Here is a 27,513-nt window from a genome sequence, read left to right on the forward strand (position 1 = left end):
TTCTTCTTCTTCTTCTTCTTCTTCTTCTTCTTCTTCTTCTTCTTCTTCTTCTTCTTCTTCTTCTTCTGTTTAACAGGGTTTCTTTTAATCTGCACAGCCAATCAGATCTCCAGTGGCCCTGCCCAGTTTCTAAAAACACTTGGTGGGCACCAGGAAAGGTGTCAGCAGGCGCTATCATGCCCCTGTTGTGTGCCCCTGTTGTAGAGACTAAGGATCCAGTTCAGATGCTTGTTAACATTTGCCACTTCCTTCTGTATTGTCCTGTAGGCATGTTTTCTGCCACTGAGACCTATAGACAGGGAAACTGTGCACACTTGAAGGCATTTCTTGCCTAACATCACCTGCAGGAGACCCTCTGGATCATCTCCACTGTGCAGGAGTAATTACCAACATTTTGTTTTTAGCACTTTCTTTTCTGAATCTTTAAATAATCCCTGTCTTTTAAATTGGCAGACTAGATTTCTTGACTAGATTTCACCCTGTTGTTACTTGCAATCTAAATGACTCTTTTCCATTAAAGCTATTGTTTCAGGGGAAACTTAGAAGATTCAGCCATATTCATAATAAGAGTGGGAAATGTCCAGGCTGTAAGTGAGGTAACCCTAGTTGCTTGTGGAGCAAAATGTTGCTTGATGAAGCACCAAGTGTTAGTTGGTATTAGAATGCTATATGAACATCAGTGTGAGCTCTGGAGTTGAGGTGTAGGTTGGCAGGAAAAATAACACCTATCTGCAATAGAGAGAGGACTAAGATGAGGGATGTGTGGCAGACAACATGATTTGTTTCTTGATGTGTACAGACAGAATTGAGTCTTCTTTTTTTTTTTTTTGGTAAACAAATTTTTTATTTTCTCAGGAATACAACATATAAAACTTTTCATTCTATCACTTGTCTACCCCATTCCCAGTTCCTCCCCTCCCTCCAATGGCTTCCCACAATGCTTCCACCCCTGCTCCAAATTACTTCATATCATCAACAATATCAGTTTCTCATCATTACAATCTAAAGATAACATCATTTGACTTAATATTGATCTAAACATATTAAGTTTTGTTTCACATCCCAGTTCTTTTCCAGATAAATTTTAAAGTCATTCCATTCTCCAAAAAACTCATCGTCTTCTTTGTTATTCAGTTTTTTTGTAATCTTATCCATTTGTGCCATGAACAGAACTTTTTGTATCCATTCTTCAACCTCTGGTACCTTTTCTGTCTTCCAAAACTGAGCATAAATCATTCTCGCTGTCACTATCAGGTACCAGAGTAAAGTCTTTTTAGTCGTATTGACTTCTTCCATTTTAAGTCCCAAAAGCAGAATTTCCGGTGCTTTTTTAAAAGAACATTTCAATATTTTTTGCATTTCATTGTGGACTTTTGTCCAAAAGTCTACAGCTTTCTCACAAGTCCACCACATATGATAAAATGAGCCCTCATGCCTCTTACATTTCCAGCATTTGTTTGACATATTTTGATTCATATTTGCAATTTTCTTAGGTGTCATGTACCACCTATACATCATCTTATAACAGTTTTCTTTAACATTAGTACATGTCGAGATCTTAATAGAATTTTTCCACAAATATTCCCAGGTTTCCATAGCCACTTCCTTATTCATATTAATAGCCCATTTTAACATTTGTTCTTTAACAGTTTCATCTTCAGTATACCATTTTAACAACACCTTATACATTTTAGAAATATTTTTTCCTCCTCCACTCTCCCAAACCTTTTCAATTTCATTTTTTTCCTCTCTAAAACCATAGTTTTTTTTGTCAGATCTAAAAAGATCATAAATCTGCATATATTTCAACCACTCATATTCATATTCAATTTCATTCTGCTTTTTCATTACCCACTCTGTTCCCTCTTTTTTAATTAAATCTCTATATGGCAACCAGTCTCTACCTCGCTGTCTTGAGTAAGATATCAACACTTCTACTGGTACAATCCACAATGGTCTTAAGTCACTCTGGTACTTCTTATATCTTGTCCATACCATATACAAAGCTTTTCTCACCAAGTGAAGTTTAAAAAAACTGTCCATTTTTATCTTGTCATACCATAAATATGCATGCCAGCCAAATCTACAATCATGCCCTTCCAACCCCAACAATCTGTCATTTTCAAGCTTCACCCATTGATCCATCCATGTTAGACAAACCGCTTCATAATATAGTCTAAGATTTGGCATTTGTAGACCTCCTCTTTCTTTGGCATCACAAAGTATTTTCATTTTGATCCTTGGTTTCTTGCCTGCCCAAACAAATTTTGACAACTCTTGTTGCCACTTGGCCAACAAATCCGTTTTATGCAGAATTGGTATTGTTTGGAACAGGAACATCAAACGTGGTAGGACATTCATTTTTATAACTGATATTCTTCCCATCAGTGATAAGTTCATTTTATCCCATTTCTTAAAATCTTGAGTCAGCTTAGTCCATAATTTCTCATAATTATTCTTATATAGGTCTATATTTTTTGCCGTTAATTCAATTCCAAGGTATTTTGTTTTTTTAACTACTTCACATTGTACCAGTTCTTGTAGTTCCACTTGTTTTTGTTTGATCATGTTTTTACATATAAGTTTTGTTTTATTCTTATTTACGTAAAAGCCGGCCAATTCTCCAAACTCCTTTATTTTTTGAAAAAGCAATGTCAATTTTTCTGTTGGGTTTTCCACCATAAACATTACATCGTCTGCAAATGCTCGATATTTGTATTGGTGTCCTTTATGTGTCAAGCCCTTTATTTCTTGATCGTACTGTATTTTTTGTAAAAGTATTTCCAATACCCAGATAAATAATAACGGTGATAACGGACAACCTTGCCTTGTTCCTTTCTGTACTTTGAAGTTATCTGTCAGTTCTTTATTCACATTTATTTTAGCTCTTTGTTCAGAATAGATAGCTTCAATACAATTTCTAAAATGTTGTCCCGCTTCAATCTTTTCCATCATCTGGTGCATAAAATTCCAATTAAGATTGTCAAAAGCTTTTTCTGCATCAACAAACAGAAAAGCTACTTCTTTTTCTGGGTGCTTTTCATAATATTCAATTGCGTCCATTACTATTCTTACATTGTCTCTAATCTGCCTTTTGGGTAAAAAGCCCGCTTGATCTTCAGAAATTACCGTTTGTAAATAGTTTTTCACCCTTTCTGCAATAATTTTTGCAAAGATTTTATAATCGTTGTTCAAAAGAGATATTGGCCTGTAGTTCTTTACATTTGTTGAATCTTGTCCTTCCTTTGGAATCAAAGAAATAATTGCTTCTTTCCATGAGTCCGGCACCTTTTTGTTTTCTCTTATTTCGTTGGTTAAAGCTTCCAGGACCGGGGAAATTTCTTCTTTCATCTTTTTGTAGAATTTCGCTGTAAATCCGTCCGGCCCAGGCGCCTTCCCCAACTTTGTCTCTTCTATTGCCTTCATCACTTCTTCTTTTTGAATTGGACCATTTAATAAATCTTTGTATTCCTTACTTATTTTTGGTAGTGGAATCTCCTTTAAATATGTTTTAATCTTCTCAAGATCAACTCTAGTTGTTTGGAATAGTTTAGCATAATACTTGAAGAAACATCTCTTTATTCCATTAGGATCAACGAACTCTTTTCCATCTTCTATTATTTTGGTTATCATTCTTCTCTCTCTTCTAGCCTTAAGTTGCCAAGCTAAGTATTTTCCCGGTTTGTTCGCCCCTTCAAAAGATTTCTGTTGTAACTTCTTTAAATTCCAATACATTTCCTGATTCCAAGTCTCATTCAGTTGTTCCTTCAGCAACTTTAATTCTTTAATAATTTGCTTTTTTCCAGGCTTCTTTTTTAATTCCTTTTCTTTCTGAGCAATTTTTTCTAACACTTCTGTTTGTTTTTGAAGTTTTTCCTTTTTTTGCTTCACGTTTTGCGAGATGAGAATTCCTCTCATCACCGCTTTATAAGCATCCCATACAATCTGTATCGGTGTTTCTTTATTTAAATTTTGTTGAAAGAATTGTTTCGTTTCTTCCTTTAACATCTCAATTACCGTTTTCTTATCCAACAAGTCTTCATTAATCCTCCACAGAAAGGGTTTTTTCCTTTCTGTGGAACTCCATACCACCGGATTGTGATCTGAATTACATCTTGGCAAAATTTCAGTCTTATGTGTTTTCATTGATAATTCTTCAGACATCCAAATCATATCAATTCTGGAAAAAGAGCAATGTCTATTGGAATAAAAAGTAAAGTCTTTCTGCATCGGGTTCCATTTCCTCCAAACATCTTCTAATTTTTCTTGCTTAACTAATTCAAAAAAATTCTTTGGCAATTTTCCGCTGAATTCGTTGTCCTTTTGTGGTTTTCTGTCTAGACGATCTATTGTCCCATTAAAGTCTCCGGCCATAATAACTTGCTCATAAGTCAATTGTTGTAATTGGTCAGTTATATCCTTAAAAAATTTTTCCTTTGCTCCATTGGGTGCGTACACGTTGATCAACAATGTTTTTTTCTGCTGAATCATTAATTCCACACCCACGTATCTGCCATCTATGTCCTTAAAAATTTCTGTAGGTTGTAACTCCTTCTTCACATATGTCACAACTCCTTTTTTCTTGTTTGAGGCCGCAGAACAAAATTCAATTCCAAATAAAGCATTCTTTAAATATTTTATATCCTGTTTTCTAATATGTGTTTCTTGCAAGCATATCACGTTGCATTTCTGTTTCTGTATCCAATGATTGATTCTTTTCCTCTTGTTTGGTGAATTTAATCCATTAACATTCCATGACAACAATTTGTACTCCATTATGCGTTTTATTTTAAAGTTCTCCAAAGACGTCCGCATTGTCCGCCTTAAATTTATAAAAGTCCATCATCGATCTGATCTGAATCCTCCCACCTTGATACGTAAAGGATAAACCTTGTGGAATCTCCCATCTATATCTGATGCTCAAAGCTCTGAGTTTGTCCGCCAAGGATTTATACCTTTTCCTGTCTTGCAGTATTGTTCTTGGGAGTTCTCTCATCACCATAATTTTGTTTCCCTCTATTACAAAAGGGACGTTGAATTGCTTCTTGAATATCTCCTCTGTTATTGATCTTGTTACAAATTGTACAATTACATCCCTTGGTAAATTCTTCTTTTCTGCAATTCTGGAGTTCACTCTATAAATCAAATCAAAGTCTGAGTCCATTGACCCTTCCTCCTCGCCCAGAAAAGCCGTTATCACTTCCATCATTTTTTCTTTTAAGTTCTCATTCTCTGTTTCCTTAATGCCTCTGAATCTCAGATGAGTCTGCATCCTTCTGAACTCCATCATTGTCTCTGATCTTGTAATTTGTTGAGTCAAAGAATCTTGTTTCTCTTCTATTTTTTGTATCTTCTCCTCTGTCTCTGTAGTCTTGGTTGCATTTGCTTGAACATCCTTCTTAACTCCTTCCATTTCTTGCTTGATTGAAGTTATTTCTGTAGTAACCAATTCCTTCAATGCTGTTATGTTCTTCTCTTGGACTTCTTCTAGATGTTTCAGATGAATCTGAGTTTGCTTCTCCAGTTGGTCCCCCAATGTTTTTTCTATCTGCTCCCCCATGGCTTGTATTGCCTCTGTCATTCTCTTCTCCATTGCTTCCATGGAGGCCTGCATCTCTTTTTTCTCTCTTCCCCTTGACATTTTGGGGGCTGAAGTAGATCCAATCCTAGGTCTCACAACCGGTTTAAGTTCTGGGTCTGAGTCGGCTCTTTTCTTGCCTCTCCTGGTCTCCGTCTTGGCGATTTCTTTTCAATTCACAGATTCGCAAGATAAAGCACTCTTCTAGATGATAAGATTTAGTCCTCCATGCCTCTCTGTTTACGCTTTCCAAAGACCCTTAGAAATATATTAAAAAAGCAAATTTAGTTGAAGTCCTCCTCAAAATGTCGGGCGCAACTTCTCTATGGTAATTTCATGTAGAGTAGGTCAAATTGATACTTTGCAGGCCCTTCCTTCCGCATACAACTCACTTCCGGTCCGGCACCTTTAAAAGTTCCACTGTCTTCCTTTCGCTAATGCCCGTCTAGGAATTCAACTTCCTGGATGTTTCACACGGACCTCTTTCTTTGTAACACCAGCCTGCTCTTCCCACGCTATTGTTCGTGAGTTTCGATTTTACAGTTGCGCACACGGCTCCATCTTCACCACAGGAATGTTAAACAATAAGCGTTTTTACAGTTTTTAAAGGCTTCAATCAACTTTTTTCTCTCCGGAATCGGATTTCTGGGATTTACTATTCATTTTCCGCTCAACCGCTTAATTCAAATTGACTCCAAACTCAGTTCAGGTAAGCGGCACGTTTTTGTTATCTAGCACGTTCAAAACGGGTTTCGCATTGTTTCTTTTAACTCACAGTTGTTGTCCTTCTTCAAAGAAGTCTGCTGACGAAGAATTTATGCCGGTAGCCCGGCTCGATCGGCCACTATAGAGTTGCTTGGCACTTGCCTTCTTCGTGGGAGGAGGTCAAAGCCCAATTCAGCTTCTTCCGAAGCTGGATTACGCCAACCTCACACTCCCTCTAGGGCGCTGCTGCCTGCTTGTCCCCCCCCCTCGCTGGGGAGTGATGCGTTGGGCTGTATATTGCCCAAACTGTCAAAAGTGGCCGTCGCTCGCTTCGCACGATTGCGAAACGCTTCAGTCCTCCATCTTAGCTAGACCGGAAGCCTCAGTCTTCTTATTACTTCCCAGGCATCTGGATCAGTCTAATCCTGGCAGCCAGGGACATACCTGAAACCAATAACCCTGGACCACCTGATGGTATCAGGCATCCTCAGTTTGCAGTCACTTCTTATAGCATTAGTTGGGGTGGGGTTTTTATTTTGCATTTCTACAAGAAATCTTGTTCCAGATGTTACAGGAGTCCAACATTTTGATGATGTGCATGGATGGAAGCATTGCTGCTTCAAAGTGTTAGCAAGTGGATACATTCGTCTTTATTTTGATGTAACAGGCTGAAAATAAATTACATTCTTTAACATTCATACAGGAATACAAAGCTCACATAAAAGCCATGGAACTGCATAGTCATTGAATAATTCAGTAGTATGCCTTGTTTATAGCACTGTTAAATATCTGATGGTTTAATTTAAATAACTTCTAAATTTAATCTATATTTTCTAAGTTTGTAAATTTATAAATTTGAAGCATTTTAGTAAAATTAATAAAATTTCCTTTTGGGCATTAATTGTCATTAACATAATTGATTTTTTCTGAGAATTGCCCATTTCAATATATATCCTCAAAATATGGTGTTTGAGGCTATGACAGGATCATTTCTTTCTAGTGAAATGGTGCAAAGCAAACACAAATCACACTGTATTAAATTGTTTTTAAAGTGACATTAGATTACTAACCTGGCAATTCACTAGTTTTCTACCTAAACAATTAATATCACTTAAAGTGAGAAATTCCATTAATATCGTGTTATATGCTGCTACTGCTGCTAACAGGCAGATAGTTTTAACACACACGCCCCAAAAATCATACATTCATGGAATGGAATGAATGTATAAAGAACCAAAAATCCAGTGGGTTTTAACCTGATCAGTAGTTGTATCCAAAGGATTACCTCATGCTCTGCAGAGTGTCTCTGTCTTTGCTGGCCTAGTGCAAATTCAAGTACTTTTCCTCATTTGTCTTTGCTTGTGATCAAAATGGAAATGTGTATGCTGTTCTTCCTTTCATCTGTCTATCGGTCCTGGCACCCAAGTCTACTTACAAATCTGTAAAAAGAGTGTGAAACAAAAGAATTACACTGTGGCATGTCCAAAGTTTATTTTCTTATGATGTAGCTCACTCCCACCAGTAGAAGAGGGAGGAAGATTTTCACTGATTCCCTTCTCCTACTGCAGTCTACTGAGCTCTTTGAAATGCTGCTGGGGGGGGGGGCACAGAAACAGTGGGTGCGTTCAGACGGGGCGTTTCAGCCGGCATAAACTGTGCCGGTTGGAACCGGTGCAGTTTATGCCGGCTGAAACGCGATCACACTTACCTCCCTCACAGCGAAGCCTATCGCTGTATGCCCGTTCACACGCAGCGGGCGTCAGCGGTTGTTTTGTTAAAAAACCTCAGTTTGAACATGCGCATACGCAGCCATCAACAGAATGGCGAGAGGGACGGCCGGAGGCAGCTGGGACTCCGTCCGAGGGGTCCTAAAGCCCGTTCTCTCCCTTTTTTCTTCCAATGCAACCAGTCGCCTGGATACAGGGTTTTCAACAGAGGGCCAGTTTTTCCCCCTACCCCAAATCTTTTTTCCCCTCTCCTCTCCCAAAAAATGCAGACATATGCAACTCGATCCAAGTTTTTAAAAGGTGTCTTGCAGTCCTTTACTGGCGTTGCTCTGACTCCCCCCCTCCCCTCGCTACATGTTTGAGAGCTCCTGGCGTCTGTTCCTGAAAACCAAGAGAGGGAGAACAAAATTGCAGCTTGAGTTGAAAGGGGGGAAATTAAAAAAAAAACACCTGGAACCCCATACAAATTCACACAAAACAGGTTTGTTTGGGGGGGGGGAACCTGTGCAGGAAAGAAAATAAAGTCCAGTTTCCCATCTTTCTATTCCCCCCCCCTTTTTTTTACAAACTTCCTTGGAACTGCAAAGAGGGGCACACAGCAGGAGCAATATTGCACCAGAAAAGGCCAAAAAAAGAAAGAGAGAGACAGAAAGACGATTTGGAATGACGGTTCCCCATGGAAGACCCTTCTCCCCTACCCCCTTCCCCCATTTGATGATTTAAAAAAATATATGCATGCAGTTGCAATTTGACGCTGAATCAAACCCGCTCCCACCTCTTCTCGGACGGCAACTCAGGAAACTGACACATTGTTGCCACTCCTCCGGTCACCCTAAAGTAGCCGCCGCTCTTCCCTCTCTCTGCCCCCTGAGGACCTTTTCTTTTTTAAAAAAACAAACACCGGGGCGAAGCTTCGCCCAAGCGCATATCGCCTACTTTAAAAAACAAATGGCGGGGGGAAAGCGGAAGCCTCAGGCTTCTGAACGGAAGTTGTTTCTCGACGGTGGAGAGCGATCAGACGGCGGGTACAGCAATTACAACCATTGTACTCAGGATACCACCACTTGGGGGCCTAGTGGCAGAGTACAACGGTTTAAAGGGCTTTGTAACGGTTAGGGACAGAAGGCAGATGTTCTACGTGTGAACGCTGGTAAGTACACCGATTGCAACCGGCACCTATACTGTTGCAAACTCTGCGTCTGAACGCACCCTCAGTGTGTGGGGGTGATCTGGGGGTGTGAGGTGAGAGGGGGGGTTGCCCCCTACTGCTGGCAGGAAATGACTGTTGGACTCAAACCACTGTTGTTTTTTGAGCCAATATGCCAAGGCTGTTCATCTTCTTGCTTGTGGTACAGTTAGACAACTATACTGGCAAAAGTCCTCTGCTTTGCCCTCACATGGTCCTGCTGCTACAGGTGGTCTCTCTAAGCTTGAAATGAACCAATAGGCATAGTTCCTTCCTCAAAAGTGGTAGCCGAGTAACCTCAGCAATGAGTGCTAATTGTCACTGGGATGGGACTTCATTCCCAGGCCACAGTTGTTAATATAGCCCTAATTACTCCTCTTTCTTCTACCATGCTACTGGAGAACTGGGAGAACTGAACTAAAGCCCTCATCCTAATGTTCAGTTGGTCCTACTGTTGTAGGGTTGCCAGTCTCTAGGGGGGAGCCTCTCGTGATTATAGGTGATCTACAGTCTACAGAGATCAATTCCCCTACAGGAAATGGCAGCTTTGGAGGGGAGGTTTATGATATCACATCCCTCCTAAATTCCTTTCCTTCCCCAAACTCTGCCCTTTCCAGGCTCCGCCCCCCCCCCAAAAATATCCAGGGATTTCCCAAACGGGAATTTGCAATAGGGTTCCCAGCCTCCAGGTGGGGCCTGGAGATCTCCCGCTTTTACAACTAATTTCCAGCTCTCCTGGAGAAAATGGCTACTTTGAAGGGTGGACTTTATGGCATTATACCATGCTGAGGCCTCTCTCCTCCCCAAACCCCGCTCTCTCCTGGATCCGCCCCCAAAGTCTCCAGCTATTTTCTAACCCAGACCTGGCAACCCTAATTTGCAATCCTATGGTGCCATCCTGTCAGCTCTCCTTTATCATGTCGTTTAGAAAGGCGAGGCCAAGATAGCTTCTGAAGTACACAGTAACTGAGGTAAATGTGTATTAGCAGCTAGTTTAGCTCTTGCAATGTGAGCTGATTAAGTAATTCACCGCTGCTTCTGAGGCTAATCCCATTGAAGTCCAAAATATCCTGATAGCTAAATCATAGGGACTGTGTGATTGCACAGGAGAGCTCTTGTTTAAGAAAGAAAGAAACTGCCTGTCCAGCCTCAGTGTGTTCGATTGCCTTTGCTCTGCCTGTCTCCTCCTCTCTGACTCTCTTGCCCCAAGCCTTGCTTGCCAACTGCTTTGTCCTGAGTGCTGATGCTGGTGCTCCTAATATTAATCAGTACTCCCCATCAGAAGGGTTATAGACCTGTATTGCAGTGCTGGCTCCCATCCCACTTTTTCCTGGCTTTGCTGCTCCTTAAGCTCCATGTTGTATCAGTTGCATTCCTTCCATCCTCCCACTTTACAAATAAAATCTCCCATATCTGGAATCTTTCGTTATCATATACAAGATTAGAAATCCTCATGCTCAATTATCAGTTGTATATGATTATCCTTTATTATTTAGATAGCTGCAGTGTTTCTTTCTGTACATGAAAAGCACTTTAGCTGCCAGGAAACTTGGAGAAGGCTGAAAAAGGGAGAACTTTGAAAATTAGATGCCTGTTATGCTTGCTTCTGTTAAAAAAAGGTACAGGTATATAGGTATAGAATCGGGGGGGGGGGACTTTTTAGGTGTAAACTGGGAAAGTAAAGGGCTGCCCTACAAATATATATGTTTCTATTAGAAACCCTGCGCATAAAATCTTGAGTGATAATTAAAATGAAATTGCAGAGAAAAATATTTCTTCTGGGTTTTTTTTTAAGTTTCCTTCATCCCTCCAGCATTTGGGCCACGCCTGCTTGCCCAATGTAGATGTGCCCTTAGCCTAGCTCTCAGGGTAACTGAGCTAGCCTACCCTCTTTCAGTACCCTTCAGAGCTGACCAGTGGTCACCCCCCCCAGGGGGGTTTTCTGGGATTGAGGACTGAGTTTCTCTTGCTTCATCTTCCCCTTCCAAAATTCAGTGCAGCATGAAACATGTCCCCCAGTTCAGGGTTGATTTCCTTTAGGATTGACTGATTTGATCTCCTTGCAGTCCAAGGGACTCTCAGTAGTCTTCTCCAGGACCATAATTCGAAAGCATCTATTCTTTGGAGCTCGGCCTTCCTTATGGTCCAACTCTCGCAGCCATACATTACATACATTATTATTATAATAAAGCCATGTAAAAATGCTGCTCAGAAATATAAACAGTGTCTTTGGTCCCGTCCACACGAGGTGATTTGGGCCAGTTGCGGGACAGTTCGGGGGCGGATCAAACCAGCGCGATCACACCACAACATCTGGGAAGCGTGGTGCTTCCGTCCCCGAACTGGCCCTTCCCCGCTCAAATCCGCTTCAAGTTGAAACCACCTACCTTGGTGGTTCAACTTGAAGACGTGCTTCTAGCCGGGCGTTTGATCGCCGGTGCCTCCTTGCGCCGGCACAACCCCGGCCCGGAGCCGAACTGCGCATGCTCTGACATGCGCAGTTCGGCCGGCTCCCGATTAGGGCCATGTTTTCTCCCCGGCGTTTGATCGCGCCGGGGAGAAAAGGCGCCGCAGCCAGGGGATCCGTGGGATCCCGCCGCGGCGTCTCAACGTTGGCGCGGCTTTTAAAAGCCGCGCCTTAAGAGGCTTTTCCCCTGCCGTGTGGCAGGGGCCACTGAAGGCCTTCTGGAAACGTCTGCTCCAAAAGCCTACAGGGACAATGCCAGTGACACCTCATTGGGGAGGAAATTCTGTAGTCTGAGGATGGTGGCTGAAAATTCCTTTCTATAGGTCCCAGTCAAACTAATCTCGGGTAAAGTTAAGACTGCTGTCTGTTCCCCATTTAAAACCCTGGCAAATAGAACGGCCTTGCAATGCCTCCTAAAAATTTCAGATAAATTTTGTTAGTTTTTCTCTGTACATTGTATTGGAAGCTAAATTACTTGGGAACTGCTTTTTTAAAAAAAGGCCTTGGGCTTTTTGTATCTTTAAAGGCATGTACAAATGGGCTTTTCCATCAGCTGTGTGATTCTGTGAGATAGTAATGCGGTTTAATAGTAGCATGAGCCATGGCATAGGTACCTTATGTCATCTTGTTTAACAGCCTTGAAAAAGGAATGGTGTGCCAGCTGGATCATGCATTAGTGTTATCTGCATGTGTCTTGCAGCAGATGTTGAACAGAGACCACGTGTCAGAGGTACCTTGTAGTAAAAGACGTGTTTCTTTTTGTTCAAGTACATTTTTCTTGCATTACCAACGTCTTCCATAAAGTCAGCCTCAAAACCATATTATTGGGGAATCCAGCTTGAAGCCTGTGGTGAGTAGGAAATGGATTAAACACAGGTTTTCCCTGTTTTCAGGCTGCCAGCAATGATGTCATTAATGTTAACGACCCTTACCACAGCATGCTGAAGTCAGAAAACTCTTTCTTAAAATGCTTGTCCTCTGCAAAGTTCTGTGCGTTGTTAAGGAAACACTGGTCTTTGTTGATAAGAAACAATGGAAGTATCCAAATACTGACTTAAAACTGAAAGGCACTCTCCTCTAAACTTAGCCAACTTCTTATAATAGGGCAGGGCATTTTTAAAGAAATTGTAACTGGGTGTCCATTTCCAAGCTGTAATTTTGCACCTTTCACCTGGTTAAAAAGCATTCTGTATGTACAAGGAGGCCTCTTTATTAGGGCTGTGTAGTCCGCCCTAATAAAGAAGAAAAAAGAGGAAGATGCATTTTAAAGAGTTTCTTGTTACTGTGTTTTGTTGTAAGCCTATTCCTACCATTATAAGTGATTCTTGCTCTCCTCATGTCACAGATGTTAAAAACTGGCTCGATTTTGGGTGGATCCAAGAAAATTGTTTTGTGCTGAAAATGATCCTCCTCCACATCTGCCATGGCTTAGAGTGTTCAGGTAGCTCCAAGAAAGCTCCATTCACTCTGAGCTATAAAAAAGCTTTCATACATCTTCTAGACACTATCTTCAGAATCCAGACCTTTCCATATGTATAAACTAGGGCAAACTCGCCACAACCCAATAGACAGGGCCATCTGGCTCATACGCATGAGTGTGGAGCATACAGTCTCATAAAATCTACACTAATATATTTTTATAAACAAATATAAGCAAATATACAAACATTTCACTCTGCAGTCTTTGTTAATAGGGAAGAGTTAAGCATGTGCTTAATTTTTAAATCAGGGCTACTTCAAAGAACTTAATTTTAATTGTATCATCCTCTAATATGTCGAAAGTGTGTCAAAACATGAAATCTAAAAAATAGGAAAAGGAGGACGGAATCTAAAAATAATCTTACTTTTACCGAGGAGAGGAAATTAATAATTTATGGCCATGCTGTTGCTTAGGCCTCCTGTGCTTTGTTAGAACCAGAGTTGAGAAGAAACTTGGACTCACTTTGTTCAGAAGTCTGAAATTTTCAGTTCAGTTTTTCCTCCTCATCCATTGCCGGTTGATATCATATCAAATGTTTGTAAGGTCATGTAATATTGCTGTTTGAATGCTGTATTGTGCTTGTGAATGAGAAGTGCTGTTTAAATTGTAGGATACTGCTGTCTAGCAATTTTGACAAGCTCAAATTAAATGCTGCTAGAAACATTTTCTATATTTAGCATTCAGAAAAAGTCCACATCTGATTTCCCCCCTTATTGAATAAACTGTGGCCCTTTCTGCACCGGGTTTTCCCCTGCACTCCCAGCTATTCTGCTTCATGGCAAATTTTGCATTGTCTTCTGCTTTCACTTCATGATATATTTTTATTTTTGCATTGCCTCCTGGTTTTGCCCTGCATTCCCCTGGGGTTATTTTTTAATTCTGCATTGCTCAGCTCTCAGTTTGGTGTCGCTCCGCAGTTCCCCTGGGTTTTCTGAATGCTGTTTTACCAAAAATTTTATCCTCCCCGCGCCCTCACTGGAGTAATTGGAATGCAGAAACATTTCTCCTTATTTCCTTCCCCTGCTGCTTTTCCGGCCCCCTCGGAGGCGACTCCTCAGCCCACCCCCCTTCTGCATCCTCCTGGGGAGTCCTTTGTTGTGTTTGCAACTGAAGGGAAAGTAGTGTGTGGGTGTAGTGCATGCTTTGAATGGGAGCTTGTTTTTCAAGAGGTTCCCCAAAGACTTTCATGTTTGCAGGTACCAGAGGCCACGAGATGCAGTCACAGGAGGCAAGGGTACAGGTACAAAAGCCAAACAGCTGTCTGCATTCTGTAAAATTGCCAAGGCTCTGAGGTCACCTGTGCTGGTTGCACCTGGTGCAGGGAGGCAATCAGCAGTGTAGATGGGCTTAAATCTGTCTCCCCACCCCTTTGAGTTACTTTTGGAGGGAAAGCAGGAGCAGATTTCATGGGGAGAAACTGGTTCTCCATACCCGCAGTGCTGCTTCCCATTGCTGGGAGCTGCGTCCCCCCCCCCATAGGCTTTGATACGGAGCTGGAGGCAGAAGGAGGAAGAGAGTGAAACATCTATTTTTTATTTAACTCAGGGGCGTCAAACATGCAGCCTGTGAGCTGGAATGGGCCCCTGCAGAGCTCCTATCCAGCCCGCAAGCAATTGGCTCTTGTCTGCTTCCTATTTCCTGTTCTTGCTTCCTTGTTCCTGCATCACAGCTTGCTTTTGCCCAGCTCTCTTCTCTCCTGCTTTCTGTTTCACAGAGGAGAGAAGAAAGCCAAGCCTCCCTTCCCTCAATTGGCTGAGGGCTCCTCCCTCCCCTCCTCCTTTGGAAGGGAAGAGAAGGGAAGGGAAGGGCAAGAGCCAGAGAGAGAGAGGTGGACTCCTGTGGATCAATGAAGTTTTATTCCAGGTATAAGCTTTTTGTATGAGTGCACATTTTTTGGGGGGGAAAGGGAGTGAAAGAGCCAGAGAGAGCAGGAGAGAGATATCTCCCTCTCCAGTTCTAACAGATGTGAGGGGAAGAAATCTAACAGCACAACTTGCAGTCTTTATTAGTGGAAGGGAGCAAGAGTCTAGTACCACCTTAACAACTAGAAAAATTGGTGGCAGGGCATGAGCTTTCATGAGTCACTGCTCACTTCTTCAGATGCAGCTAGAATGTGAGTCCATCTGTCCTTATATCTTCGAGACGGAAGTGATTTCAGACCCAAAATGACAATAGCAGGCATTGGTAAAGAGAGAAGAAACTTAGATCTCAATTTAGTTCAGGAGGATGCATTTTCTTTATCTTCATTATCAGTTGCAATTCAACAGTCTCTCATTCTAATCTCCCTCTGAAACTGCTACTCTTAGGCCAGCAACTGAGTATCCTGCAAGGTTAAAATGTTCCCCCACTGGTTTTTGAATGTTGTGGTTTCTAATAGCAGTAGAAAGACTAAGAGTCCAGTAGCACCTTAAAGACTAAAAAAACTGTGGTAAGGTATGAGCTTTTGTGAGACACTGCTCACTTCAGACAGATCAAGATGGATACCCATGTTAGTCTTTCTGTAGCAGCAGAAAAGAGCAAGAGTCCAATAGCACCATAAAGACTAACAAAATTTGTGGCAGGGGGGGTTGACCAAAATTTGTGGTAGGGGGGGTTGACCATTTAGACATGTTTATTCTTTGCATCCTCCTGGACTGAATCCTCCTTGACAAAAAAAAAAAAAAATCCTCCTTGACCAAACTAAGATCTAGGTTTCCTGTCTCATTACCAACGCTGATAACTCTGTGCCCACTACCCCTCTGTATATCACACCTAATTCAATCAAGCTTGCTATTGCCATTCGGCATCTGAAATCATCTTTATAAAGTTTGTATCTGTGGTGGCACACATGGCCCGGCCCAACAACACGACATTTATGTCAGATCTGGCCTTCGTAACAAATGTTTGATACCTCTAATGGGAGTAAGCAGTGAAGTGGCTAAATTTGCGGATGATACAAAGTTGTTCAGGGTGGTGAAAACCAGTGAGGATTGTGAGGCACTCCAAGGGGATCTGTCAAGGATGGACGAGTGGGCGTCAACATGGCAAATGGGGTTCAATGTGGCCAAGTGCAAGGTGATGCACATTGGAGCCAAAAATCCTAAATATAAATACACATTGATGGGGTCTGAACTGGCAGAGACTGAGCAAGAGAGAGATCTTGGAGTTGTAGTGGATAACTCACTGAAAATGTCGAGACAGTGTGTGACTGCAATAAAGAAGGCCAATGCTATGCTGGGGATTATTAGGAAGGGTATTGAAAACAGATCAGCCAATATAATAATGCCCCTATATAAATCAATGGTGAGACCTCATTTGGAATACTGTGTGCAGTTCTGGTCACCACACCTTAAAAAGGATATTATAGCTTTGGAAAAAGTGCAGAAAAGGGCAACTCGAATGATAAAAGGGTTGGAACACTTTCCCTATGAGGAAAGGTTAAAGCGCTTAGGGCTCTTTAGCTTGGAGAAAAGACGACTGAGGGGTGACATGATCGAGGTTTATAAGATTATGCATGGGAAAGAGCAGGTAAAGAAAGAGGTACTTTTCTCCCTTTCTCACAATACAAGAACTCGTGGGCACTCCATGAAACTGCAGAGCGGTCGGGTTAGAACGGATAAAAGGAAGTACTTCTTCACCCAAAGAGTGATTAACACATGGAATTCACTGCCACAGGAAGTGGTGGGTGCTACAAGCATGGACGGCTTCAAAAGGGAATTAGATAAGCATATGGAGCAGAGGTCCATCAGTGGCTATTAGCCACAAGGTATAGCTAGGGGCTCTGGGGCAAGTGATGCTCTGTCTTCTTGGTGCTTGGGGGGGGGTCAACAGTGGGAGGGCTTCTAATGTCCTGGCCCCACTGCTGGACCTCCTGATGGCACTGGTATTTCTGGCCACTGTGTGACACAGAGTGTTGGACTGGATGGGCCTTTGGCCTGATCCAACATTGGCGTCTCTTATGTTCTTATGTTCTTAATTTAACTCCTTCCAGCAAGTTGAAAAACTCTGCTTTTTGGAAGTGTTTCTGCTGGAAAGATTTCTCCCCCCCCCCCCCAGGAACCCCATCCCCCCCCGCTCCGGCAACCACTGCAGACACTGCCATTGCAGACTGACAGACCATCCAGCTTCCTAAGTGGCGTCCCTCTGTGGTCGCCTATGCCCAGAGTAGCCCTGGGAGTGGGGGAGCGAGAAGGAGAGAAAGGGGAGGCTGCGGTGTGCCCCATCACTTGCGCACTGGCTCAGCCAAGTCGGTGGCTGTTTCCCTGTGACAGTTTCATTCAACTGAACAAGGAGGATTTAAATGGAGTGAAGGATGGAACGGAGATGGACAAACAAACAAAAATAAAAGGGGCGATCGTTAGTACGGAATAAAACTGACACTGAGATGGGAAAGGTTTGAAAACATTTCCTCATGTAATGCTTCAGTTGACCAAAATAGCTTGTGAGATGGCATCTCCTAAAATAACAAATTTAAAACAAAAAACAAGTGAATCACCATGCTCTGTGCGAAGTGCAGTCAGCGGTGCTGGAGAGCCGCGGGGGGGGGAGAACGGGGGGGCATCAAATCATTCCCACTCCCAAGGCTCCTTGGTTAAGACCTGGAGCTCTCTGTGGCCAGGAAGACCCACCAGGGCCGGAGCAGCAGGGGAGGGTTCCCTGCAGCTACAAATAGCTCTGCGTGGCTTCTTGCGGGTGCTCTGAATGAGGTGTAGGGGAAGAGGGACAAAAGAGTAGCCCAGCGGTTGTGAACTGAAGGGGGTAGGAAAGCTGGAGGGAGAGGAAAGAGGAAGATGTGGTGTGCCCCATTCCTTGCACACGCACCCGACCAAGTCGTTGGCTATTGGATGCCAACCCCCCACAGGTCACAAGTGACGTTAACCACAGTTAAGCAAAAAATGCAGGTTTTGGTTGTAGATGCAGAATTCATGATCTGCATATTTTGCAACTTCTGGGGGAAAATCCAGAGGTGCAGAATTGCCAGCACTGGATCCAAAGTAAATGCGAACAGAATCGGTTGTGCAGAAACTGTGGGGTAAATATGCCTGCAGAAAGGGCCTGCGGAAGCAGGGGACCTGTGAGTAACTTTCAGGGGAAGGGAAATCTCATCCTCCACTGGTCCCTGCTTCCCCCTCTTTATCTCCCCATTTTTTCCCATTTCCCATGCCCCTTTCTCCCTCCCCAAAATTCTCATTGCTACCTCTGCCACCTCCTCTTATTTCTCCTGCTACCTCCTTTCTTGCCACCATTTGCCCCCCTTTGATTTATTCTGTTTTCTCAATTTATGCCACTGATTACTTGGGTTGTTACATACCCAGTGGTGGCTGAGATCTTGATGAAGCATTATGAGATTTTTTTCCCGCTTCAAGTTGCAATATCTGTGAAAGCACAATCTTTTTTGCAATTCCCCCCCACACCATTTAGACATGTGTATAGAAAAATCCTCCTTAGCTGTATGTGGCCCCATAGTGAAGATTTTTAAAATCTGTACTCCTGAACCCTGTTCAAAATTAGGTTTTTTAGAGGAAAACATATTTAAAATGTTATATAGATGGCATTGGACACCCGATAAACTACTTAAATGTTATACAAATGTATCTGGAAATTGTTGGAGGTGTAGAAATAATATAGGAATGTATTATATATGGTGGCGATGCGAGAAGATACAGAAATTTTGGGAAAGCATTAAGCTTCTAATAAAAGAGATCATGGAGATAGAATTACCGTTGTTATCAGAAATATACCTGCTTAATATAACACCAGATGTTGTAGCAGGAGCTCCTTTGCATATTAAGCCACACACCCCTAGTGTAGCCAATCGTCCAAGAGCTTACAGAGCTCTTCCTACTGGGGCTACTGTAAGCTCTTGGAGGATTGGCTCTTGGAGGATCAGGGGTGTGTGGCCTAATATGCAAAGAAGCTCTTGCTACAAAAAGAGCCCTGTTTTAAGTATAATGAATTGTGTATCATATTATATATACTCACAGTATCGAGGATCCTTGTTGCAAAGTGTTGGAAAATGGATAAAATACCGAGTAGAGAGGAAATAATTATGAAAAATTTTGAGACAGCAGAAGTGAATAAGCTGAATATGTTGTTATCAGGAAAAGCAGAAAGCAAGTTTAAACAAAAATGGCAAAAAGTTAACAAATGGATTGAGAAAAATGTATAACGTAACTCCACCAAGTGTTTATCATGTATACTTTATTTTCTTTTTTTGTACTGAAAATTTGAAAAATAAAATTTAAAAAAATAAAAAAACAAAATTAGGTTTTGTAGCTCTCTATTGGACATCAGATATCTGAGAGCTTGCTTGCTTGATCTCTGTCTCAGATATATGGCAGTTTTTGTCCCAAGCATTTCTGTACCCAAGTTGGGCAGTGACAATATAAAGCAATAAACATTAAAACAATAGATGGTTTCATATATAGTCTAAAATTTATGCCACTTTGTGGCTGGATCCAAAGAACTATGAGCAGGAAGAAAATAGTTTCACAGACACTACCAGAGAAGCTCACATCGTGCTATAATAGATAGATATTCTTCCTAATAAGCAGGGGGTTTTTTATGGCTCTGCTTATGCAAGAGATTGTGAAAGCTTTTGTGCAGTCTCTAGCACAAGCAAGGTACATTTGTGAAGTTAGGTCTAGTTTTCTTGCACAACATTCTAGCATGAGGCGTAAATAATTTCTTCTGAGAACAGAACATGCCTTCCTCATGCAGAGGGCCACCTTTATTTATGTATTTACTTCATTAATACCCTGCCTTTCTCCCCAATGGGGTCCCATAGTGGCTTTCATTGTTCTACTCTCCTCCATTTTATCCCCACAACAACCCTGTGAGGTAGGCTAGTCTGGGAGTATGTGAACCCAGCGTCATCCAGAAAGCTTGCATGGCAAAGCAGGGATTCAAACTTGAATCTTCCATATCCTAGTTTGATATTCTAACCACTGCACCACACTGGGTCTCAACCAACGTTCCCTCTAAGCTGTGGAGTCTGGTGAGCAAAAATTCTACTTTGTGAGCTACTGGCATTAAAGTCATGAGCGAGCTGTTTGGCTACTGCATACATTAGTTTCCTTTGGAGCCGTCCTTCCTGAGCAAAGACCAAAATGTGTGAGCCGGAGGCTAAAAAACTGTGAGCTAGCTCACACTAACTCGGCTTAGAGGGAACACTGGTCTCAACCCATTGGATCCAAGGTATTATTTTCCTTGCTAATATTTAATAGTCTTGTCATACTGCCGATTTTTTCTCTGTATGGACACTAAACATGGAGTTGCCCCCATGCATTCGGTATTTCTTTTTGTCCATGCTACAGTCTGCAGGCATATCTGGTTCTGTATATAAACAATTAATAATGGTTCCTGTACCGTTAGTGAAAAAAATGGCTTGCATATTAATGAGTGATTACACATATGCAATGACAAGATCACATCAGTCTATTGCACAGCAAGGAGTTAGGGGGAGGATTTTGAAGAGATGTTGTCCCATTATGTTGAAAGTTACTGTCCGCAGTGCAGGATAATGCAATCTTCTTGCATAGTGTAGGTTAGAATACTTTGTTCTTTGTCACCTGAACCAATTTGTACTAGAAATCTCTGCACATACTGTATGATCTCATTCTGCCCAAGTGATAAATTTATTTCTTCAAAGTCTGCTGATAGTGACAGAGACTTGCCCACTTTGTCCAACACTTATCAGCATGTAGACAGCTTGTCATTTAATATAGGCAGGGCTCAAGCCTTCATCCCATTTTCTCCCCTTGGAAAGTGACTTAGGGTGCGTTCAGATGGACAGCTAATCCCACCATTATGCCGGCTCAAATTTGATCCCGATCTTTTAAATCTATCCTTGTACGACCAGACATCCCCTGGAGGAATCGCCTTACCGCGTGCTGCTTCCACTGTGGATTGTCTAGATGGCATCCACTGAAGGAGGCATGCACGGTGGGGTTTTTTTAAAAACTTGTTGCGCATGCACATAGGCATGATATCACGGCCTTGTTTATCCACGCATGCGCAGAATCAAGATTTTTTTAAAATGGCGCCCGTTCGGGATGGTCTGACGACATTTTTAATTGAGCGCTGGAATGATCAGATGGGGGAAAGTCCGCGAGTGGCCCGTTGGAACCGAAAGCTCCAGGTTTAAAGTAGTATCTTTTTAGTACGGCTCCGAGGTGCGGCAAAACAGGATGCTCACGGAAGACGGACGTTTCCCAGATGTTGATGTCTGGACATTACATTTAAATCCATGAGGCACCCGTGCCTCATGTGGATCTAAAGAGCCGTCTGAACACATCCTTACATAAGAAAATGTGGCAAGACCTGAGGACACTGGGGGGGCAGAATGTGTGGAAGTGACCACTATGGTTACTGGCTATTTGTATGGTTAACTGGTATTTGTATACTTATTAATTACAATCTGTACTTGCTGCCATCTTGGTTAACTGGTATTTATATACTTATGAATTACAATCTGTACTTGCTGCCATCTTTTGGTTTAGACTGCCATCTCAAGTTATCAGCACAAGGCCTTCTCCAGCCCTTCGCTAGATCTGTCTCGTGGAATATTTGATCACTCAAAGACCTGACTTCTGTGTAATATCTCAGTTCTATATATCATTTCTAATGCTGTAGCATTAAATAAACTAGATCTTCCTGGTCAGACAGATATTCATAGAGGGCTATGTAATGTTATATTACCAATCCAGAAAACCAGTGTAACAAATTATGATAGATGCAACAGATCTAGGTTTCCCGTCCTAACCCAGGAATCATGGTTGCACTTAGTTTTTTACTTTTTTAAAGAGCTGTATCCTATGCATACTTGTGGAGAAATCAAATCAGCACTAGTTTCTTATGATTTTCAAACACTTTTGGTTAACAGTCTTAATTGTTAGACAGAAATTTAAAGCTGATACAGATATCAATAAAAATATAATAAAAAGTTATGTGGAGGGGGGTTCCTAGAGAATCCTGAGATACGGGGGAGGGAAGTCTGGCTGCAGCCATACTATTTAAAGTATCTATTTAAAGTAAAGCAACAAGATTTGACATATGTAGCTGACTTGTATATTTTCCCCCTCCATTTCTTTGATTGTATATCCATCGCAGGTTAGAGCATGTGACCATTCTGCAGGGTACAGTTTGTTCCTGCACTAAGCTGTTCATTCAGCCCTTCTGGACGACAGCCAGATATGAAGACGAAAAACAAACCATGTGCACCTCAGCCCTTCCCAGATTAAATGAGGCAATTTCTTTCTTTGTCACTAGCCCTTTTAATAAAAAGTGTGTGATACTAATTTTAGGCCCAGCTGCATACAGATATTCCAGTAGGAACTTTCCAGTAGATTTGAAGTAAGAGTTCATAAGACAGTTTAAAGTATGTAAGAGAGCTGTGAGGGAATTCTCCAGGGAATTTTCATAGCATAACACACATTTGCAAGGATAGGCTTCTCGTTCACATGAAGGACCACACAAAATAAATTCTGTTTCTTGGGCAATTAATGCACAGGCCCTCTCAGTCTTTCAGTATCCCTGTGGAAAGTCACAACTTTTTATTAAAGGGTGAATAATAGATTACTTGACTAACTTCTAGGAGCAAGCAATTTGTAATATAAAAAATAGACACATATCTTATACTTTGAAGTCTTTGGTGTAATATAAATTTGATTTAATTGAGAATTACAACATATTAAAGACAAAACGTTAAAAGCTGTTGACAGAACAAAAAAGGGTGTATTGTCATAGGCATTTTAGCATTGGGTTTTTCACATCTCTGGTTGCGGTCACACATGCAAGATAAACCGGGGGGGAAGCGAGGCTATTCCCTCCGGAGGAATTTGACCCGCAGTTGTGCGATCACACAGTCCTTAGGGAGGCAGCCCGCCACTGTGTGATCAGACGCAACCGTGGGTGAATCGGGTGGGATTTTTGCCGCATGTTTTCAGTGCTCTTCAACAAGGGATCAATGATTTGCATCTCCGCACTGAATGCTCCCTATGCAGTGTACAATGATGCACATACCGAAATGGGGGGGGAAACAACTGCATGGAGTCGGGATGGCCTGATCAGACCATCATGACGCCATGGGAGCGCACTGGAGTGATCACACAGGGAAAGTCCATTCCTGGCCCGTAGCAACCTGTTTGCTACCGAACTTTCCCTAGTGTCTTTTACCCTGCTTCTGCAGTGGAGCAAAACAGGTTGCTGATGGGTGCAGGACACTTGGAAGATGTTCTCGTGTGATCGCACCCTTAAAATCCGCCCGGCATTCGTGCCTATGGCGTGGCTAATTCTGTGTGTGATCACGACCTCTGTCAGACAAATTTGGGGAATATGGTTATAAGTAATCAGGTTTTTTTTTAAATCAGTGATCAAAATGGAAAGGCATTATCACTTTTTCTGCTTCCTAGATTAGACAGAATGGTCCATCTTTTCATTTGTCATCCTAGTATATCATTAGCTATTGCGGCAGAATAATTTCTCTGGGATTGTTAATGGCCAGAAAACTTCAGGATACATAGTTCTAGGTAGGTAGCCATGTTGGTCTTCAGTGGAAGAACAAGATTTGAGTCCAGTAGCCCCTTGAAGATCTATAAGACTTCTAGGGTATAAGAGTCAAAGCTCCCTTCATCAGATGCAAGTAGGAATGGAGGTATAATGGCTCAGGGATCGCCATTCCTACTTGAGCTTTGACTCTCAAAAGCTTACACCTTGGAGATCATGTTGGTTTTTAAGGGGCTGCTGGACTCAAATCTTGCTGTTTAGGAAATGTAGTGAAAGCATTTGCTTCTGTGCATCGCAAAGCAAAATCTCCTCTCTTCCCCCTCCATTGATGTAATATATGGACTGTGTATTAAGACAGTGAGAAAGCTGAGAGAGGTTTGAGTCCAGTGGCACCTTTAAGAGCATCTAATTTGAACATTACATTTTTTAAAAATAAAAGGAAAAAAAGAAACTGGTACCAGAGCTTGCAATAAATCCAGATGCTAACTTTGCTGGCGCATACACCCAGACAACACGATCACTGGACCTAACAGCATCGGCCACTGCATCTCATGCTTATTCACCTGCTCATCTTCTAACATTGTATATGTCATTGAATGCCAACAATGCCCTTCAGTTCTCTACATAGGACAAACAGGTCAAACCCTATGCCAAAGGATAAATGGACACCAATCTGATATTTAGAATCCTTTCTCACAATACAAGAACTCATGGGCACTCAATGAAATTGCTGAGCAGTCAGTTTGAACAGATAAAAGGAAGTACTTCTTCACCCAAAGTGTGATTAACACATGGAATTCACTGCCACAGGAGGTGGTGGTGGCTACAAGCATGGGCAGCTTCAAGAGGGAATTAGATAAGCATATGGAGCAGAAGTCCATTAGTGGCTATTAGCCACAAGGTAAATAGGAACTTTCAGGCTTGGGCAAGTGATGCACTGTATTCTTGGTGCTTGGGGGGGGGGGCAACAGTGGGAGGGCTTCTAGTGTCCTGGCCCTACTGCTGGACCTCCTGATGGCACCTGGTATTTTTGGCCACTGTGTGACAGAGTATTGGACTAGATGGGCCATTGGCCTGATCCAACATTGGCTTCTCTTATATTCTTATCACAAAACTGAGAAACCTGTAAGAGAGCATTTCAGCCTCCCAGGGGGGAGGTTCTAGTGGGGGCTGTTTTATTGCAAAGGAATTTCAAAAATAGTGGGATGGGAGATTGCTGAATTCCAAGTTATTACAAAACTCAGGACAACGGGACCCCCAGGGCTTAACAGAGATATCGACTTCTTATCTCACTACACATGCTAAGTCACTCAGTTCTTACTTATACCCAGAAATTAAACTTTGTTGGTCTTAGTCAGGCCAAGTTGGTTCTCACATCTGTTGTTAACTCCCTTATTATCTGTATGCCAATGTGCTGCTATTTACATGTCCTACGAAATGTGTTGTTCCAGTCTTATCTGTATTTATTGCTCTGTTACTTATGCATCTTGACTCTAATTAGCTCTTCCTGGCAAATAACCCCCCCCCCCCCCCACACCTGCATGTAATATTTGAGGAAATCTGTTTCAATGTATGTGAAGAAATGTGCACAAGCTGAGTTTATGTTCTGGCATGTACCCAGGGTTGAACTCGGTTTTGTCTTGGGGGTGCCGATGGACTCCACCTTCGTTCTCACATCTCTTTGTTAACCCTTGCATTTATGTGCTAATTTGCTGCCATGCATTGATCTTACTGGCCACCTGATCCAATTTCAGCCCTACATATGCATCTTGGTTGTGACTGGCCCTTCCTAATGGGTCCCCCCCACCCTATTTTTCCTGTAAGTGGGGCTTGAGAAGATTTCATTTCATTGTGTCTGATGAAGTGTGCTTACACACAAAAGCTTATACTTTGAATAAAACTTTGTTGGTCTTAAAGGTGCCACTGAACTCAAACTTTGTTCTACAGTTTAGAAGAGCCAATTAGGACAGAACAGCATTTTGATTTCCCCTAGGAGGGCCTCTTTTACAAGATAAAGGGGTAGTGAGTGGCTGCAGTTCTGATGGAGTGGAAGACCAAGAAAAGGGAGAGGTGGTTGAATCCTTTGCACCTCCTGCAGAGTGCTTGTTTTTCTTGAGGAATAACAGGAGGCCTTGGACAGAAAAGCTGCTAAAGGTGGTTTCTTTCTGGCTGAGGGGGGAAAAACCCCCAGCCCATATCCCCCGCCCAATAACAGAAGTCATCCTCAGCTGCTTTGGTGCAGTTGTGTGTTCCAGTCGGTTGCAAAAAGGTTTTGTGATTATTGTAGCAAGTAGTGTTATTTGTGGTGCTGCGGAACATATTTCAGCAATTTGTATTTTGTTTGTTTGGTTTTCAGTAGAAAGTGCTACCTTACTCTATTTCTCTAGTTTGTTTAAGAAAACACAGAAATTATAATCCTTTTTGTTTTAAATATATCATTTTCTTTCTTTTTCTGTTCTCAGAACAACGACCTCTATGACCTCAGAAAAATCCTTCTTTGAACTCATGGGTATCCAGACTCTGTTTTGTGTATCACAACTAGGACCTCGCATCTTCTTCCTCAGTAGATGGGTATGATGCATCCAGTTCAATTTGTTTACTTTACACAAACCTCAGGACTTAGTTGACTGAACTGCACATTTTTCTTGTGTGTGCCAAGCAAAAGCACTGTGACACCTGGACAACAAGCCTGCAATTATTTCCTCCTCTACCATAAAGACTTAGCTGGCTACAATGAACTCATGTGCCCACCACTGTAATATGGTGAGAATGGGTATATTACTAGCACATTGACATTAAGACATGAAATTTAATTTGCTGCTGAAAAACCTGTATGACAAATCATCAGTGTAAATTATTACATCCAAACTGTTAATGTTGGTTGAAGAGTATTAAATATTTAACATAGGGTTTTTTTGATTTATACATGTACTTTTTTAATTAAAAATGTAACTTTTTCCTACAGCACATCTTTTTTTGATGTGGAACTGAGGTATACTATATTCTGTTGTAAACAGAGTGGGGCTGGGGTGGGGGAAACTGCTTAAATCAAGATGATTAACAATAGAGTAGAGTACTGTTCTTTTAAAGATTATAATTCAGAATATAATATAATATGAATCAGTGGCCCATGGATCTGGATTGTACAGTCATATTTACTGATGTCATCATTTGTAAAATAACCCTGAGGTTGAGCTGAGTTCTTTCAAAAAGAAAAAGAATCATATTTTTTACTCTACCTGTAAAACATTAGGCTGTATTCATGAAAAGTCAATTTTTTACTGTGCATGATACTTACAAGTGTGAATTCGAAACTGTTGGTTGCACAGGAACTTACAAAACATCAGAAAAATAAATCAAAGTCTTCCATTGTATATATTGTAAGAAGAAGGAAAGTAAAGCAAACAAAACGTGGGTGAACTTTTCAAATTAAAATATCCCTGGAATGAAATATGTGGGTGTTTGTAAATTCTGGAAATCTCTTTCTATACATAATAAACTAGATACTGTTTTATCATTATTGCTCCTATTAATTATTTTAAAAAGTCATTTCTGCTTTATGCTTTTGAAGTCTTCTCAGTTGTTAGGCAAGGTATCTTTTGAATCTGATACTGTTGCCAAAATGGGCCATTAACCTGGCATGTGTCGTTCCAATTAACACACACACACACAGGCGAGGGACTCAGTTGAATAGAAAAGACTTTATTCCAGTTTGGTGTAGTGGTTAAGTGTGTGGACTCTAATCTGCGTTCCAATTAACACACACACAGGCGAGGGACTCAGTTGAATAGAAAAGACTATTCCAGTTTGGTGTAGTGGTTGTGTGTGTGGACTCTTAATCTGGGAGAACCAGGTTTGATTCCCCACTCCTCCACTTGCAGCTGC

At 41.7% G+C, this 27,513-nt stretch overlaps 1 protein-coding gene across 1 annotated transcript in view; it reads left to right on the forward strand.

The window, feature by feature from the left end:
• IRS1 (insulin receptor substrate 1) overlaps positions 1 to 27,066 on the forward strand; it is a 77,656-nt gene extending 50,590 nt beyond the window's left edge. The window contains exon 2 of the mRNA XM_015417840.1: positions 26,091 to 27,066. The gene's annotated coding sequence lies outside the window, so the exon portion shown is untranslated. The remainder of the gene's footprint in view (positions 1 to 26,090) is intronic.
• The last annotated feature ends 447 nt before the right edge of the window (positions 27,067 to 27,513 follow it).

The sequence above is a fragment of the Gekko japonicus genome, unplaced genomic scaffold, assembly GCF_001447785.1.
Source record: "Gekko japonicus isolate JY-2015 unplaced genomic scaffold, Gekko_japonicus_V1.1 scaffold302, whole genome shotgun sequence".
Lineage (NCBI taxonomy): Eukaryota > Metazoa > Chordata > Lepidosauria > Squamata > Gekkonidae > Gekko > Gekko japonicus.